At 51.7% G+C, this 6,056-nt stretch overlaps 4 non-coding genes across 4 annotated transcripts; 1 reads left to right on the top strand and 3 right to left on the bottom strand.

The window, feature by feature from the left end:
- Positions 1 to 4,834: 4,834 nt before the first annotated feature.
- TRNAT-AGU lies at positions 4,835 to 4,908 on the bottom strand. Its single transcript has one exon. It is a non-coding gene; the product is annotated as a tRNA-Thr (tRNA).
- A 215-nt stretch (positions 4,909 to 5,123) lies between these two features.
- Positions 5,124 to 5,195, bottom strand: TRNAP-AGG. Its single transcript has one exon. It is a non-coding gene; the product is annotated as a tRNA-Pro (tRNA).
- Positions 5,196 to 5,457: 262 nt separating this feature from the next.
- TRNAA-UGC lies at positions 5,458 to 5,529 on the top strand. Its single transcript has one exon. It is a non-coding gene; the product is annotated as a tRNA-Ala (tRNA).
- A 388-nt stretch (positions 5,530 to 5,917) lies between these two features.
- Positions 5,918 to 5,999, bottom strand: TRNAS-CGA. Its single transcript has one exon. It is a non-coding gene; the product is annotated as a tRNA-Ser (tRNA).
- Positions 6,000 to 6,056: the final 57 nt, after the last annotated feature.

Genomic DNA, 6,056 nt, shown 5'->3' with positions numbered 1-6,056 from the left:
AAAACTGGGGTTTAGCAAAAAGTTTAACAGTAATTCCTTGCTCAGCCTAATTAGAAAAGTGGGATGATTCAAGGAACTCCTCCGTACAAGTAGTACAAAGGTACCAGGAGCTGCTCCTGGACGCTGGTGCCTGGGACCCTACTGCTACACCGGCCAGTCAGAACAGTGTGGTGGGGTGGATCTGGTTTGATTTATTGCAGTGGCGTAGCTTTGAAATGCATAAGAGGAAACTCATCTTTTCGCTCTCACCCTTACAATATATTTAGCTTTATGTAGAGCTTATCTCTGTCATCAGGACTAATACCAAAATACAGCTCTCTAGCTCGTAGTAGTGATGCCACATAGCTGGGATGGTTTTTACAGCATTTCTTTAGAACTGGTTTGCTATTACTAGCTACAGGTTACAGCTATGCATTACTGAGAAGGGGAGGAAGGGCTTTTTTTTTTATTATTTAGAAAACATGCCTGGGTTTCATATCTTTTTGGATTGCGAGTAGCTTCACAAGCAAGTACCTGTCCTTGACCTGACTGGAAGCAGATCCAGAATGGCTGTGTAAAGGCAGCCCTGTGATGCTATAATAAAGGACTGATCCGAGCACATCTCTTACTTGCAAACTGCTCTTGTTCCAGGAGCACCAGATGCACAAACCTGCATTTATCACAACGGTCCGAGTCTTTGTTCATTTGTGTTAACCTTTTCTGTATACAGGAAAGCTCTCTCATGAAAGAGATGGATGAGGAGAGGCCACCTTGGCACCAATACCTGGGGGGAAGTGGTGATAAAAGAGTGGCGCAGTGTTTCTGAATTACACCTACAAGGGTGCACAGGCTTCAGTGGGGTCATCATCGCTGGTTGTGCTCTACCTGTAGATAAAATTCTTGCTGCCCTCAGCGAAGGAAGCCAGAGAGTACGGAGTCAAGCCTGTCTTGGATGACCCTTGAAGTCCTTTCCCGCCTAGGAAAAACCAACTTTTCAGTACACTCTGGATAGCCCTCTAGTAGTAGTCCTAACATTCTCCAGATCAACAGATGCTGTTGATAAACACATTGGGAGGGAAGCACGAGCATATTGCGATTCATTATCAGTCGTGGATGGAATAACTGCAGAATAACTGCAAACCTAGTTAAAGCATCTCTTCAGCTCTTAGTTTCCCTATTAAATAGTGAAAGCACTGAATAGTCAAACAAATACAGGTCCTGATCCTAAAACTGAGGTGCAGAGTGCGTCCACAGGCTTGGAGCCCAGCTACTTATGCTGCGTTGGAAGGAGGATGGCAGCAGAACCACGAGCAGCTTGACATTTGCAAGGAGAGAAGTTCGTCAGGAAGGAAAAGGAGAGGCTTGAATATATGTGCAGAAAGCCACAACCGCTTCAGAGAAAATTGCGCAGGCTTCTTGGTGTTAATGGAATGAGGTTTCCAGATTCGATCAACCGTGAGCGCACTAACGCACAGAAGGAATGCAGTGTTAATTGTAACTGATTTAGTTGTCAGGATTTGCAGGAGATGGATGGGAACAACAGGACTAGTTAACGTCCGCTTAAACTGTCAGAATAACTCCTTTAAAACCCTGTAAAACCACAAATATGAAATCTTCAACGACGAGGCGTGCTACATAGCCAGACTGTCTAGAGCATAGGCTGAGAATGTTCAACTCCAAGCCTTGTGACCCAAATCATGAAGCTTCTTGCAAGCCTCTAAAGTAATCTTCAAAAGGAAAAGGGGCTTTTTTTTTTTTTTGCTAATTTTTGGAGCCCTGACCAATTTCTCAGCAAAACCCAGGCACTGTAAAATGACTTCCATCTGCAGTCCTCCCAGGTCTCCGGTCTTTCAGCACATTCGGGTTAGGTACGTTCCCATTTACAAGGTGCAGAAGCTGCCGCTCATCACTTCAGCAGAGGGGGTCCAGCCAGAGAAGCCAAGCGGGAGAAAATTTCTAGGCTTTTAGAAGTGGTCTCTGGATTTTAGATGCAAGATGTTTCTCATTGTGGCTTCTGCGGGGTGAAATGACTGATGAAACTGTGTTTGGAAGATGTGGCCGAACCCAAAGTAACCGTTTTCTGCGGCGGGACTGCATGACAACAGCTTTGTTGTCGCTGGGTCAAGCAGTGTTTTAGAAGTGCCCAGAGCTGTTTACAAAGGAAGAAAATTAAATCATCGTCAGATAACTTTTAGAAACAGTCCCCTTTCTACTGCCATGGGCATGAAAAGTAGAAGTGATGCAGAATCGTTCCTGAAGCCCCTCAAACAAGAAAGGGCTAGCTTTGCAAGCACAGGAGAAGGTCCTGCCACTCTCAAAACCTTTGATGGAAGTTTCTAACAAGGCCGACTGAATAGATTTAAAAAACTCTCAGTAATTTAAAATATTAATGGTGAACATGTGTTGTGACTGCAGTTAATTAAATGTTGATAAAAGAGTCTGAGGGTAAACAATTACACACTCCCCGGAATATTTCCTGAGTGGCACTAACAATAGCAGCTCTTCCATACATGGCCCGAGACAGCCTGCAGGAGCGGTGTCGGAGGCTCCTCGGCGGCTTTGTGCTGATGATTCCTGCTCGTTTCCACAGCCAGCTGCTGGGAGAGTCTATGCTGTGGTGAACGCGCTCGGAGCCTGGCTCTTGCAGCGCTGCTTTCTCAGGGGGTGCTCTTAACACTTTTGTAAGGATTAGAGTTGGGCCGTGAGATGGCAGAGACAAAAGTGGAATAAAAACATTGATTGCATGCAAGGGGGTGTTTAGCAAAGCCACTGATGAACTGGTGATGCCTTGGAGCCCGTGAGCACTGCTGGCCATTGCATCCGGTGACACTGCAGTCGCTTGCAGAGGGGAGGTGACTCCTTGAGGTGTGGCATCTCAGGGGCTTCTGAACAACGCAGAAGTGGTTGCAGGACCCTGTTCAGAATGCTGCTGGGAAGAACTAGGAAGCTCGAACAGACAAGTTCCTGCTGTATCTGCTCAGCATAGGTTACACGGAGCAAACGCGATTGGTGGTGAATAGTCTTTTAAAAGTAACAATAGTAAATGTTCTTGAAAGCGTTCTTCAAAATCTGATCAGAGCTTGCTGGTCCTTGGTCAGTGGTGACTGTGAAAGGACTCACTCAGACTCCAGCATCGCTGCCCCACGTAGAGGCTCTGCTGCTCTCTCACACAGGCAGTCAGGGCTTAAAAGCTGGGTGGGGTGGCAGCGTTCCTGTGTGCGTGGTGTTACAGTGGGACGGCAAAAATCAGTAGCCCTTAAATTTCAAGCCCTGGCCCAGGGGCCAGTGGGAGACATGAAAATGTCATGGCAAAAAGTTCTTTGGACTTTGGTGGGAGACAGTTAGTTGGAGCCCTTGCTGGTGCTGGAGATTGCCCAGTGACGGTGAAGCGCTGGGTCTCTGCAGAGGGGGAGGGAAGGGGAACGAAGGTTGGGGGCTTGATGGGAACATCTGCCCAGAGCAATAATTCCGTGTTCTCCGTCTGAAGGCTTGGGGGGCAGAGCAGTGTTCTTGGCCCTGCTTCACTTGTGTATCTTGGAAAGGGGGCGGCGGGGTGGGGATGGTGTTGGGGTGCTCTTAGTCCCGATCCTACCTATGAAAGGGACCGGGCATCTCCGAGGGGAATAAAGAGAACCTGAAACTGAGGTTAAAGATATTTATATTCTACATTATGCCAAGAAAAGTATTTTACACTTCGCTTAATATCGTAATTGCAAGTCCAAAACCATCACTGGTAGATTCTAAATTCAGAAGAAAATCTGGGAGGAGGCACTAAGAAAATATATGTCTTGGCTGCATGATTGCAGCAGAGAATTAGCCAGAATCCATCACGGGCTTGGACAAAGACAGGAGTCTTAAAAGAAATAATACTCCTCAGCAGTCTTCAGACATGCAAACACCGGGGAGGGCCTGCAGAGCACTGGTTAACTGCAGCACAGATGGCCAGACACCTCTGCTGGTTCAAGCCGCTCTTTCGCCAGCCGGCCAAGCACCCTTTTCACACTGCCTTTGGAGAGGGTGTAAAAACGTCAGTAACGGCTGCGAACACGGGTGCAAGAAGGGGGTTTTCAGCCTGTGGCATGGCTGGCAATCCCGTGTGGCGGTGACGGAAGTCCTGTGTGTGGCCAGGACCAACATCTGAGCGTACAGCTGGAGAACCTGTGGGATAATATTCACTCTGCTCTGTGTCTCGATAAACAGAGTGTGTCTGCAAAAGCACTCGGTTTTCAGCTCAGCTTGGTGGCTGGTCTTCAGATGGCATGAGGAACGTCTCCCCACAACCACGGCACCCGTGTAGAGCTATTGCTGCTGAAAGGGGCTGTCGGGGTGGTAATGCTGAGGAAGAGGAGGAAGCTGCTGGAGAGCAGACTGGGACAAACAAGGGGTGAGGCCGTGATGATGGGGATACCTTGGGAGCAAGGGCAGAGATGGGGGAAAGGATTTCCATCAACGTTTTAACTGCAATAAAAGAGGGAAGAGCAAAAGGTAGAGTGGAAATCCTATCTTGGCACCACACCATGGGAGCCCGGAGGGGGAGAGGAAGGTGCCCCCTCTCCCAGGACCCCACATCCAAAGGAGGGTGCCTTAGCCCTGGTACCCTCAGGGGCACCCCTCATCCCTGCGGGCTCCATCATTGCATAGGTGCAGCTGTCGGTACCCACACTCCCCAGAATCTCCAGGGCTCTCCCTGCCCTACCCTGAAAAATGACAGCACCAGGACAGCTTCATTGCTGGGAGGGGGCAGACTGGGGCAGAGAAGAGGGGAGCCGTGATGTCCAATGGGGATGCTGGGGACCTCTGCTTGGGACAGAGATCCCCAGCTTGGGACAGGGAGGAAAAACAGCTCCCCGCACCCAGGCACCACTGGGAGTCGAACCCAGGATCTCCTGTTTACTAGACAGGCGCTTTGACCAGCTGAGCCATGGTGCCCACCTACCCCACTGGTGAGGGGTCCCTCCACGGCCACGGCCCCTGCCCCTGCCCAGCCCCCTGCACCCATCCTGCAGCACCAGTGGGCCTGTAGCCCAGGGGCAGGGACCAGTCCCCTGTGTCACACTGAGCCTGAAAAGCCACCGACTGCAGGTTGTCCCTGGGGAATAAAAGTCAACAGCCAGGCCTTGCACCTTGATGGGTGGCCAAAAGAGGGGCTCGTCCGGGAGTTGAACCCGGGACCTCTCGCACCCTAAGCGAGAATCATACCCCTAGACCAACGAGCCGGGGTGCCCTACTGTCCGGATAGGGGTGCTGAGCCCCACTGCACCCCAGCTGCTGTCACCCGCAGGTCTGGTGACAGGAGGCTGACGCTACCTTTTTCCTCTGGCACATCCTGGAGTAGAAGACTCCCTCTGACTGCTCCCAGAAAGTGGGGCTGGCACTCGGAGGTGGCCACAGCATGCAACTGCCCTGGCCCCAGTGGACATGGGGGCAGCTGGACCACAGGTGCCAGTGAGGACTGCTGGGCGCAATTTCCATGGTCAGGGGGATGTAGCTCAGCGGGAGAGCGCTTGCTTTGCATGTAAGAGGCCCTGGGTTCAACCCCCAGCATCTCCATGACTTTTTGCCTCCCCACACCCCGTCTGCAGCTGCGGGGCTGGCAGAGCCCCCCAGCCCTCCAAGAAAAGCCCTGGGTCTGCCTGCGGGCACGGCTGGCCCAGGACAGGGGGTCAGCAGTGGTGCAAGGTGGGTGCTCACATCCCATACCAGGACACCTGGAAGAGGGAGCTGCCCTGCTCGCCCTGCCCAGCCCACTGCTGCCATGGTTTTTAACGCCTTGGTCCCACAACCCCAAGTGCGATGCAGGTCCCAGCTGGCCCAAGGCCGACTGACAAAAGCATCTTCAGATGAACTCAGCAGACACCCCACGGCTGTGGGTCCCCACTGCTGCCTGGGTGGTCCCTTCCTCAGAGGACAGGATTTGCCTCGTGGGGGTAAAATCTGTCGCTGTGAGCAGGATTCGAACCTGCGCAGGGAAACCCTATTGGATTTCGAGTCCAACGCCTTCACCCCTCGGCCATCACAGCCCCAGCCCCAAGCATCAGGGGGGACACCTGCCCCCCATTCCCGGAACCCCCTGATCC

This window comes from Buceros rhinoceros, unplaced genomic scaffold (genome assembly GCF_000710305.1).
Source record: "Buceros rhinoceros silvestris isolate BGI_N320 unplaced genomic scaffold, ASM71030v1 scaffold22205, whole genome shotgun sequence".
In the NCBI taxonomy this organism is placed as follows: Eukaryota; Metazoa; Chordata; class Aves; order Bucerotiformes; family Bucerotidae; genus Buceros; species Buceros rhinoceros.
Note: the sequence above shows the minus strand (reverse complement) of the source record. Positions and strands in the feature narration are given on the sequence as shown.